The sequence below is a fragment of the Euprymna scolopes genome, chromosome 7 (assembly GCF_053919585.1).
Source record: "Euprymna scolopes isolate OS-2025 chromosome 7, ASM5391958v1, whole genome shotgun sequence".
Lineage (NCBI taxonomy): Eukaryota > Metazoa > Mollusca > Cephalopoda > Sepiida > Sepiolidae > Euprymna > Euprymna scolopes.
The window spans coordinates 139,682-152,776 of NC_136488.1; the positions used below are offsets into that span (position 1 = coordinate 139,682).

The window sequence follows — 13,095 nt, forward strand, 5'->3', positions numbered from 1 at the left end:
AAAATATATATGTCGTATACAAAAGGAGTATATATACAACAAACCCCTTTTGAAGTATATATAATATGCCATCTTTTTGGTCACTATATGACATAACATACAAATAAATGCTACTAGAGCCCTGATGAGTTAAAAAAGAAGAAGCAATTGCAAGATGTAACGAAAGAAACAGTTCAAAGAATTTTTGAGCATTTATTACTATAGACATTTTAGAATTAGATTTCTTTTTAATTAAACAGTTCAAAGAATTAGAATTTTTTAATTCAACTATTCAAAGAATTAGAATATTTTGAATGTTTTTTACGATAGTACCCTACATAGTATAAATACCCCTACACTCCCCATTTTAAGAACAGCTTTCAGGGTTGGGAGTGTTGCGAGGCTAATAAGTTCATTAACCCCACAAACTGAAAAAAAAAGAAAAAGTGAGTTAAACAACAAGGCTGATATTCATATAGAATTTATTTTCTCAAAATAGAAAATAAATAGAAAACTTATCTTCTGCAGAAACGGGACGTGTTCATTGAAATTGGGTCTTACAGCAGGGCTAGTAGTAGTAGTAGGTCTTTGTAGGCCTGGGTTTGCACGCAGGTTACATCTGGCTGGTTAGTAATTGGCTGGGAGTCGGTTGGAAGCTGGAAAGTTTTCCTTTAGAAAGGCTGTAGCCTTCATGTGTGAGGCTGTCTAAGTTGTCCTGAAAATGGGTAACTGATAAGAGGCGTCCTTAATGAACAGTTGTAGTATTGTTGGTGTAGACGATGAGTAGCGGGCATAGCAGATATGCTGAGAATATCAGTGCATGTATTAGTGCTGTTGGGTTGACTACTGCCTGTAGAGTCGTCTGTTATAGCGAGCGAGCAGGGAGCTCGTGTGCCTGCTGATTCCAAGATGCCTACTGACAAAGAAATCATCGCTCTTTTATAGGGATTTCGACCTGAAAATCGACTCCAAATTCAACTCAGAAAATATGCTCTTTTTGCGTTTTGATTGGCTAGAAAGTCGATAGCCTGTGTCACATGGGGGTGTCTTTACATACGTCTGCTGAAGAATGGATTTGGTCGGGTTGGGTCAGTGGCTGACGAAATATTTTGTTTTGTTGGCCGGAAGGGTGTGGAAAGGCGTATGTGTGAAAGGCAAATTTAATGCATTTCATCTAGAAGAGTTGGGGTGTGAACATCTGGTGGGATATAAATGCGTGTTGCTATTGTTTTTAGTTGAGTAACCCACACTTGTTTGCTAGGGTGACGGTGAAGTTATGATAGAGGGTTTTATTTAGAAAGTTGTTCTTCACATGGGGAAGTTGGGTGTGTTTATTCCAAAAGCTGTTTTTAACATCTTTAAAGAAAATTGTGGTGAACCTATTTGCTTATGGCACACACATACAAACATGACCGCCAGTGAATTACAATACATAATACAGGTTTTTATATCTCGAAAACTACTTGTATCTGCAAAATTTAAATTGAGATTTTCTTATTCAGCATAGTCGAAAACCTATGCAAAATCATCATTTTAAAGAATATTATGGAGGTGAACCTAATGTAAAAAAATACCAAATTTCTTCTTATTTTACTTTGAACTTATCTTGCCTTTGGTAGTATTTATTTGTATATTACACCTTTCCAACTTTTCTGTTGTTTGAAGTTAACAACTTGGCACTTTATTAAAAGGGGCTAGGTTCTGCCTCGACACCAGTTACAGTGTACCACTTAACCCACCTTTCTCCAGACTAAGAATGGGGCAGAATTTTAGACCCCATCTGTGTACTTTAACTGATAATTGTTTAGGTGCAGTATTATTGTATTCATGTTTGTTATGATTTAAATTATTATTAATTCAATTTTAGTTTTTAATTTGTTTCATTTTTTTTAAATGGTTGGCCAATTTCTGTGAATAACAGTTCTTGTTGTTATGTATAGCCACCCCCCCCACCACCACCACAATCACTGCTCTCCCTAGCCCTCTACCCTTTCTACATAAGTCTCCTAAAAAAGAGGAGGACTTCTCACTGTAAGATGGCTGCCCAATAAAGGCAAAAGTGGACATAGGTGCAAAAGGAAATATGTTTTCCCTGTGAACCTTTCATAGGATGTTCTCATTCAACACTGCTGTGTGAATAAACTCTGTCATTACTGATGTGGTGGGGATGAAATTCTCAAATCCTTCTGTTGCTATCATTGTGGAACTCATCTGGCATTGGGGTGTCAGTGTGTTTTTCTTAAATTTTTCTGTCATCACTGACGTGGACCCAAGATTGGGACTATGGAAGGACAACACAGAACACAAATTAGGTGTAAGAAAGATACATTAATCAAAAAGATTACAAAGATAGGATAAAGAGCAAGTGGAGTTTACTATCCTATGGTGTTCAATATGGGTAGTTGTACATGTTGTGAACTACTAGTACTCCTGCTGAGTCTATGGTATTATGATACTGTCTCCTGAGAATGTTATCTCATGATATAGCATTGGAAAATAAGTTTTTCTATCACAACAGAAAGGAAATACACACATTAATTTATAAATAAATCCTTAACAATCTTTTCATTTTAAGGCATATTATTTTATTTGAAGTATTAAAGTAGTTTTAGTAGATATGATTTTAGAAGTTACATTTTCATCTCATTTGAATGTATATACAAAAGATCATACTCATATTTTATAAGATGCTAAAAGTTTAATTTCCCTATTATTTTTTTCTTAAATATATCTTCTCATGTTTAGTTTATTTAAAAATCATTTTTTAAGTTTCCATTGAATTAATATTATCACATCTACATTTGTTTTTGCACGTCAGTTCGAATTTCATAATTATCACCAAATGTACACTTTTAAAACAGATCAAAATATTTCAAAATATAATTTTCCTCCTGAATTTTACCCATGTCAATGCAGTGTATAGAAGTATAAAATAGAGCCACATACTATTATGTGAATGCAGTGTATAGAAGTGCAAAATATAGCCACATACTATTATTTCCCACATAGAGCCACAAAATATTTTCTTTTTACATTTTATTTTTTCTTTGTTATTCACCAGTTATTTCACAGACTCTAAGAAATCATTTTAGTATTCAAACCATTTTAGTGCAATTGCTTGGACTTCTCTTCTATGTGGTGCCATGGGTATATTGTCAGGTAATGTGTAAAATTTCTGTTTCATGATTCTAGTGGCACGTATGATTACATAAATCTATAACTAGTATGTATTCACATGTGTTACAATCAAACAGGTTTCTGTGTAAGGGATAAGGCACATACCTCAGAATGATATATTGTTTCTTCCAAAGAAGTTTTTATTACAAAAGAGCAACAAACTGAAGATTAGTTTCCATCAAGTACGTTAGTATGAGCTACAATATACTAAATTTCTGTGTTAATATCTTAGTAAAAGAGAGCCAGTATATGTTCGCATATGATGCATCACATGTGATTTCTGTATAAACAACACATGGAAAAATAATATAGTCTGGCTTATGTATATTTTTCCCCAATGTTGCAACAGATACAGGTCAATTCTAAATAAAGTAAATACTTTTTGTTGTTTCTATAAACATCAGCATATTTGATTTGTCTGTAAAGAAAGTGCCAGATACTTCACAATCATATGGTTTTCATGTAGTACAGATTTGAATATTTTAACGAAATATATATGTGTAAAATGTAAAAGCTATATACGTCACAAAAATATTTGCTTTGTTTACAGTAGCTCTTCACATGAAACCTACTGCGTTCCTTGAGAATAAGGCACAAATGCTTATTAAGAATATGATTTATCTTCAGTATGCCTTTGCACATGTTGCAACATGTTTTGCTTAATTGTAAAAGAAGAGCCACATATTTCACAAGAATATGGTTTCTCTCCAGTATGTGTTCGCATATGTGTCAGCATATGTTGTTTCTGTGTGAAAGAAGAGCTACATAATTCACAAGAATAGGGTTTCTCTCCAGTATGTGTTCGTATATGTTGCAACAATGTTTGTTCCTGTGTAAAAGAAGATCCACATACTTCACAAGAATATGGTTTTTCTCCCGTATGTGTTCGCATATGTCTTAACATATGTGCTTTTTGTCTAAAAGAAGAATCACATAATTCACAAGAATATGGTTTCTCTCCAGTATGCATTCGCATGTGTTGCAGCATATGTTGTTTCATTGCAAAAGAAGAGCCACATACTTCACAAGAATATGGCTTCTCTCCAGTATGTGTTCGCATGTGTGTTAACATATGCTGTTTCTGTGTAAAAGAAAAGTGACATACTTCACAAGAATATGGTTTCTCTCCAGTATGTGTTCGCATATGTTGACACATTTGCTGTTTTCGTGTAAAAGAAGCACCACATATTTCGCAAGAATATGGTTTCTCTCCCGTGTGTATTCTCATATGTTCCAACATATTTTGTTTTCTTGAAAAGGAAGAGCCACACACTTCACAATAATATGGTTTCTCTCCAGTGTGCATTCTCATATGTTGCAACATATCCTGTTTCCTTATAAAACTAGAGCCACATATGTCACAAGAAAATGGTTTCTTCCCATTATGTATTCGCATATGTTTCAACCTATATTCTTTCTTTTTGAAAGAAGAACCGCATATTTTACAAGAATATGGGTTCTCTGGAGTATCAGCTTTATAGTTCATTGGCAAAGTCGACATATGTGTGATTTTTTTTAACTACAGTTTTGTCCTCTGTACTTTACATGATGTTTTGAAAAAACAAAATTATGAAAACGTTCAGATTTTAGGTTCAATTTTCTCTGAATATGATGTTACACGGATCGTTAAAAGTGGCTGTGAATATTATTTTCCTTATGGGTCAGAAAATATTATTGTATTTTAGCTCTGATAATAAATATCAATATTAGACTTATGTTTCCCTCCATGGCAACTCATTATTAGACATATAGACTTGAAATTGAACAGTATTTATCTTATATAATTATGCAGGTCGATGTAAATGGAACATAAATGATGCAGTCAGTGAATTTTTTTACATCTCATCCAAATGCATTGTAAACATCTAAATAATGTATAGGGATTCTGTAAAATATCTAAATAAAATAATGTATAGGGATTCTGTAAAATATCTAAATAAAATAATGTATAGGGATTCTGTAAAATATCTAAATAAAATAATGTATAGGGATTCTGTGAATGATCTAAATAAAATAATGTATAGGGATTCTGTGAATGATCTAAATAAAATAATGTATAGGGATTCTGTGAATGATCTAAATAAAATAATGTATAGGGATTCTGTGAATGATCTAAATAAAATAATGTATAGGGATTCTGTGAATGATCTAAATAAAATAATGTATAGGGATTCTGTAAATTACATAAATAAAATAATGTATAGTGATTCTGTGAATTTGGTCCAACGTGGATAATTTTCTCAATATTTTAATATATTATCCTATAAAACGTAGCCGTTTCACAGCTAATAATTAAGGTTTTCACCAGTAGCAGCATGGCGTTTTAAAAATAATTTGATATCTGAAATTTAGCTTTCATTAAGGACCTCATAAGAGCATTACTCATGTGCAGTCGACTTGCAACAAGTATTTCAGCTAGAATTCTATTTACTAAGACACAGAAGAAAAGGAATACATATACATTTGACAAAAAAATGATTGTTACAATACATTTCATTCGATTTGACGAGAGAAAAAGTATTGGTATTGTTCACAAATATATTTCTCTTATTTTATGCTTTTCACTTTTGGTAATTTACATCAAGAAATTTCAAAATACATTTTCTTTGTGGCATTTGCATATTTTAAGTCACCAAGCCAAAGTAGATTAATTTCAATCCAATAATGTGTCTTGTAAATACTGAATATTCTGCAATTAAAAAAAAATGAGAAATTAAAAGATAAAGGAACATAGATATATTCAAATATAACAATGCATGTTTTTATTTTATTGATTGAATTTCTGTACATACAAAAATTAAAACACATTTCTAAAAATGATATTCATTTTTATACATATCTTTGCAAACCAAAGTATTTAAAATGTTTAGTAGTTGTAAACACAAGGTTTTAACATTTGAAGCTAAGTTATTGGAATTTATGTATGTTGCTGCTCCTGCTTAAAAGGCTCTGTGGACTGTCTGGCATTGATCTCCTTCTCCACCCCTTAGGGGTCACGTGAACCAACCTATAAAAACCGTGGGAGATTAGGCGCCAGTCTCTTTTCGACTTTTTGTTTCAACCCTAACTGGACAGTGGTTCTTCGTGCATAGCCACCAAGGCAGTCACTGAAGGCCACCTCCCTTCTACTTCACGTTTCCAATTGAATATTTTATTCTTTCCATCCCAAGACGGTCGTGCAAAGTAAACCAATTATACAACGAAATAGAACAGTTAACTGTCCACATGAAAAGAGCCGGAATTGAGTGATGAACACATTGCTAATCAAACTCAAGATAAGTTCTAGCAAAGCACGTTTTCGCAAACCTTCATTCATCTTCTTCATTCTGTATATTGTTTGTTTTCATTATATTGCTCACCCAGTAAAGTTGCTTAAATATCGATTGCTTGGTTGTGTTCCCTTTTTACAACCTGTCGTCACATTTCTGATAAGAATTTAACTACCGAATTGTTGTTGCATTCTCACGTGTAAGAACTGAGCTTTATTTCAGGGTTAAATTATTCCCAACATATTGCGAAAACTTGCAGAGATGGCGACGGGTTTGTAGAGGGAAAAATATTAATATATACGAACATTATCTTCAACTGGAGTGTGTTTATTCAAAAAGACTTGTTTAAATGTTTATTTAAAAAAAAACACTTGTTGAATGTTTAAAAAAAAAACTTTCTAACAAGAGCACTCGTTTAAATGCTTATCTAAAAAAAGGATTTCTGACGAAAACGCTTGTTTAAATGTTTATTTAAAAATATATATATATATATATAAATTGTTCCACGTGCTCAACACCACTTCAAAAGAAAACTATATACAGAACACGAAAAATATATATATATATATATACACATTCTTCGTCTTGCGAAAAAGAAAAAGGTAGAATCGACCCTCCCCATTTATTGCGAAAACCATGTGGATTTGAAAAAAAAGAAAAAAAAGGGAGCCAACTGTTTTCGTTGTCTATTTGTGTTCATTTTCACAGGAAAGCAAAGTAATACCTTTTTTAACCTCAGTCACAGGAGGAAGAAAAAAATAAATAAAATAAAACTTGACCGCAGCAACTTGAACATTTTCTCTCTTAGGGTGATTTGTTCCCTATATTACCCTCGTGGGGATCAAGTAAATAAGAACTTGCACGCACAAATATTGAAAAAAAGAGAAAATTTATATTTTTTGCGTAAAAAACCTTTTTTTTATTAAATCATGGAGTTTACAAAAGCAAAAGGCATCAATAATCCCTTCGCCTCTCGAGGTTTTTTTAAGAGAAAAATAAGCCTTGATTTGAACGACCTTGCAGCGTTAGAAGACCTAACGGAGGTTCTTTTCCAGAGAGATGAAAGGAATATCGCAGCAAACTTAGCTGAAATTGCTAATATAAATCAAAAAATATATGAAGCAAGCCACAAGGCAGAATTGGACCTCAGATCGAGCGGTTTCTTGGACGATGAAAACCAAGAACAAACTTTTTACAACGATGTGAACATAAGCGAGACATCATAAGGATTGTCGCCTTAAAATACCGCGGCTACAAGGAATGCCTAAAGTTATCATCAAATCATGATCAGGCATTTGCGTCACTGCCCCGACTAAGTTGTGCTAAATTCAGCGGTAACAAACCTGACAAATTTGAGTTCAAAAACTTTCTTTCACAGTTCTATAACTGTGTCAACTCAGTCTCTTCCGAGAAAGCAAAGCTGTCCCTGTTGAAGAACTACTTAACTGGATATGCTGGTCAGTTAATTTCCCATCTAACTTTGGAAGATAGCAATTACAGAGTTGCGATAGACTTGCTGCCTGATGAATTTCTAGACATACCGTACATCGTCAATAAAATCTTCAAGCAGTTGCTAGATACATCTCCAAAATATGACCCAGATTTCACTAATGTTAAACAGTTTTTGTCGGAAATGAGGGCTGATTTATCAGAATTAAGATCGTCATATGATCTAGACTTTTTAAAGAAAATACACCAGGATTCAAACTAGTGAGCCACGTAATTTTCTCTAAGTTACCGAGTGTTCTCCAAACGGAGTTGGTGCACAAAACAGGCACTAATTACCCGACACTGACCGATATATATGAAAATTACGATGAGGCCATCAAGACGTTGGTGAAAACTGGCATGAGAAAAACCTCTGGTCACTTCTATTCAAACAAAGATGGTATAAAACCACGTTCCTGGGATACAAAAAAAAGAGACTTTCACAGGGAGGAAAAAATACTTCCACATTGGAAAACTTTGCCACAACGACAAACCGACATCACGGTTTCTGTAAACTTTGCTCGACAGAAGGTTACTTTATGAGTCGTTGCAAGGAATATCTGAATATGCAGGCAAAGAAAAACAGATGCAAAGAACTCAACCTATGCCTCACTTGTACCGGCTCAGGCCATAAAAGCAAAGATTGTCTAGGAAAACAAAAGAAGCTACCATTTAAATGTGCACAGTGTGATTCCAGAAGACATGTCACTCCTCTTTGTGAGGAGGAAGGGAAGAGAGAAAAGCCAGCCTCATCCATAAATGTATGTGCCAGCAGCCACTCCTTGAACCAACCCTTTATATTGCCGATAGTATCTATTACGGTGTCCAAGGGAAAAAGAAAAGAAAAATGTAATTGTTTGTTTGACACAGGCAGTCAAAGATCCTACTTTTCAAAGAAAATAATTGAAAAATTAAAATGCTCACAAGAACATTTAACTCCTTTGGAATATGAAGTGAAAACATTTTTGGGCACAAAAAAAAAAAGAAATTTCATATGGTCGTTTTAGGTGTTGATCTGGACAAGGAACGCACTCTGCCCTTGCCAGTTCTGGTGGATGACGATTTTGATATAAGCTTCAAAATTGAAAATTTTAGAAAAGTTAAAACTAACCTAAAAACAGCAAAATATAAATTAGCCTTCCTGGACGATGGTGACGACTACATATGTGTCCATGGACTTATAGGAGTGGACATCATCCAATTTATGAAAAACGTTAAATTGATTGAGTGCATGCAAGGTAGAGCATGGTCCTTTTCTACGGGCATTTCACCATTAGGCAACAGCCGACAACAAATCCCCCCCCTGGAAGAAATGAAAGCGACAGAGAACAACTACTACTCTGTAATAACTGGTCATTCATCCTGTTCGGAAGCCCCAGTGGATTTTGTTTTAAATCCAAAAAAGAGTTACCCAGATCCATTCCCCGAATTGTTTGATGAAAGTGCTGTTGAACGCAATATCGAGAAGATGTTTCATGTCGATTCATTGGGTTCCACTCCAGACGAAAATAAATTTGTTAGTGATTATGACAAAAACCAAATAAAAAAATTTAGGAAGTCCATACAATTTAAAAACGGTGCATATTATGTAGACCTTCCCTGGCATGAGGACAAGCTCAAGACTGTTCCTTCAAACTATCAAGTTGCACTTAAGGTGCTTGATAAAACGGTAAAATATTTACAGACTTCAAAATTAAATGAGGACTACAATAATGCTTTCTACCAACAGGAAAAGGAGGGAATTATAGAAAGAATCCAAGGATTCCCTTATAAATTTTCTGAATATATATGGATTCCTCACAGACCTATAATCAAAACAGACGAACAGTGCACAACAAAGATAAGGCCAGTCTTCAACTGTTCCTTAACAACACGAAATGGATCTTCACTGAATGAAGCTGCGTATCCAGGAGTTAACCTAATGAACGATTTGATGGAGCTCTTGTTGCTATTCAAAACAAATAAATATGTTTTGCTAGCAGACATCAGGAAGGCATTCCTAATGATCAGACTCAACTCTGAAAAGGATAAAAACAGATTTTGTTTTTTTCTAAAGGAAGGAGACAATCTCCTTTGCTTCAGGTATACGGCACTAATCTTTGGTTTTGATGCCAGCCCTTTCATACTCTTGTATGTCCTGCGCTATCATGCTGAGCAGTTTGAAGATGACATGTGCACAAGAATGATCAAAAATAATTTTTATATTGACAATCTGTGCAAAACGAGTAATTCTCCAGAAGAACTACACAAACTATATATAGAAGTAGTCCACCGCCTACAGAAAGGTGGCTTTGATTTAAGGTCATGCAACTCGAACTGTGAACTAGTCAAATCGCAAATGGAGAAGGATGACAGAATGGTCCAACATGACAGTGATTGGGAAAAGGTTATAAATATAACCCAAAATTAGACACCTTGAAAATCTCTAACTCAGAGGTCGACAACAGTGTAAATACCAAAAGAGGTGTATGGTCTCAAACAGCAAAAGTCTTTGATCCCTTATCTCTGTGTATCCCCGTGACAGTCAGAGCAAAGGCACTCCTGCGTGAGTTATGGTCCCTAAAACTAGACTGGGATGATGTGATGTCGGACCACTTACAGCAACGTTGGTCCTCCTTGGCAGCAGATTTGGCAGGCCTAAGTAACTTGAAATTTCCAAGACAAGCAATTAACCAGGACAGCCCAGCAACTCTGTGCATTTTTTGTGATGCATCACCTAATGCCCATGGATTTGTAGTGTATGGAGTGCAGAATGAAAAATCGAGCTTTGTATTCGCTAAAGCTAAGGTGGCACCCATGAAAGCAAGAACACTACCTAACCTGGAATTATTAGCATCTTACCTAGCTGTGAAAACATTGCCCACCCTACTAAAAAACTTACAGTCATGTAAAAATAAATAATATATACATTGCTGTCGACGCCCAAGTGGTCTTATCATGGTTACTGTCTGAAAACATCAAGACAAAAAGTTAGTACACCAGGAACCGACTGAAGGATGTGCATCAAATAAGGCAGGAAATCAGACAAAAACATTCGTTAGACATACAATTTAAGTATGTTCCCTCAGCAGAAAATCCAGCAGATTCTTTGTCACGAGGGATCTCTCTGGATAAGTTCCAACAAATATTTCAATACTGGACATCAGGTCCGAAATGGATAGCAGAAACCCTCATCAATTGGCCTAAATGTAGTCTAGACTGCTTGAGCTCCAAAAACAAGGAGATACTTCAATCTTTGGTACTACACACTACGGTTTCGGACTCTAAGATAGAACCCATTATACCGTACCAATGATACTCTAAGTTGTCAAAGCTGATAAAGGCCACAACATTTGTGTTCAAATGTAAAAACATACTAAAACGCAATGAGGTAACCCCAGATCCCGACCACTGTGCAAGGATACATCTTTTTAAAATTATGCAGCAGCAAACCTTCCAGAAGGAAATCGCTTATCTTAAAGATCCCAAGGATAACCCTCCTGAGCTCATCAGGGATCTCAACCTGTTCTTGGATGCAGAAGGGATATTAAGAACGGATGGCAGGATAGCCCAAACCTCAATTTATGAGTACGAGTTGATCCATCCCATTTTATTGGCTAAACATCACCCATTAACAGAACTGGTGATCAACGATTGCCATGATAAATGTAAGCATCTTGGCATTGGAGCAACTCTTACTAAATTGAGACTCTCCGGATTTTGGGTGCCTCAAGCAAGGCAGGCAGTAAAGAAGGTATTGTCAAAATGCTTTATGTGTAAAAGATTTAACAACTTGGCTTTCAAATACCCTAAAATAACAGATCTGCCAAAACACAGGGTTAACTTCATAAAGCCTTTTCAACAGACAAGAATAGACTACACAGGTCATTTGTGGGTCAAACAAGATAAAAGGTGCAAAAAGAGCTTGTGGAGGACATGTCTACAGCAGCCTTTGTCCAAGCTTTGATCAGATTCACCAACACTCACGGTGTACCAGCTTGCATCTACAGCGACAACGCCAGATCATTTGATGCTGCACTGGGAGGAGAAGTGGTGGAACATCATGTACAATCTTCTGAGTTTGGAAAGAAATTCAACAGCTGCAGAATCAAACATGTTAAAATACCACTGTACTCACCCTGGGTAGGTAGCACATGGGAGCGCTTGATACGGGTGGTGAAGGCAAATACTTTGAGTTCTTGACATCACTTAGCGACATACAAAATGCAATCAACTCAAGACCCCTCACCTACAGATGTTCGTCAGATAATGATCTACAAATAATAACCCCCAATTGTTTCTTACATCCTAATGTAAACAGTGAACTTGTTGTAAGATCCAGGGTTTAATATACGAGGAAAACTGACTTAACAAGGACTGACCTCACAGAGGCTTTGGAAGAGTGTAAAAAAGTCTTAGAAAAATTTGGAGAATTGTGGTACAAAGAGTACTTACTTGGCCTCAGAGAAAGCTGCAAGGATCTGCACCAAATAAATTTCTCCAATAAGATAAAACTAAATGATATGATTCTTATAAAGAACCCAACAAAGCCTAGACCTTATTGGCAACTTGGAAGGGTAATGGAAATCTTTCCAGGAGATGACAACAAGATTCGATCAGTTCGAGTAAAAAGAGGAGATGGATCGATACAAACCCACTCCATAAAACATTTGTATCCATTAGAATTATCCCTCATGCATGACTACCACCCTACCATGCCTGAAGGAGAGGAAATAAATATCTCCAGCTCAACTACTGAAAAACTGGTCACTGATGATGCCTCCATTATAAATGATGAACGCAATCAAACATCATCACGGCCAAGGAGAACAGTTAGTCGAAAAAACAGGGAAAATCACTCAGATGATCCATATATATATTATTAATTACAAGTAAAAAAAAAAAAAAATAAATAATAATGATAATAAAATAAAAATCTTTTAAAATCTAGCTTTACAAAAGAACCTCAACTACAAATCAATTTAAAAACACTGACGTTACATTTTCACCCACTCTACAATGTACATGCTTATTTATCATATGCACATCACACATACATCATGCTGCAACCCTCCCTTTGGACATTACTGTTAAAATCTCTAAAAATTACATTCACTTATAAACTGATCCTTCAAGTACTCTAATATAATGCTATGAAATTTTCATAGCATTATTCTCCTAAGTCGGGAATGTATTGGAATTT

The 13,095-nt window shown here is 35.1% G+C and overlaps 1 protein-coding gene across 3 annotated transcripts in view; it reads right to left on the reverse strand.

The window, feature by feature from the left end:
* Positions 1 to 13,095, reverse strand: part of LOC145279581 (uncharacterized) — a 202,203-nt gene that overhangs the window by 47,247 nt on the left and 141,861 nt on the right. The window contains exon 3 of one of the 3 annotated variants that reach the window (XR_013868399.1): positions 338 to 5,845. The exons of the other annotated variants lie outside the window; for them this stretch is intronic. The gene's annotated coding sequence lies outside the window, so the exon portion shown is untranslated. Of the gene's footprint in view, positions 1 to 337; positions 5,846 to 13,095 lie in introns of those variants that run through there. 3 annotated transcript variants of the gene reach the window in all.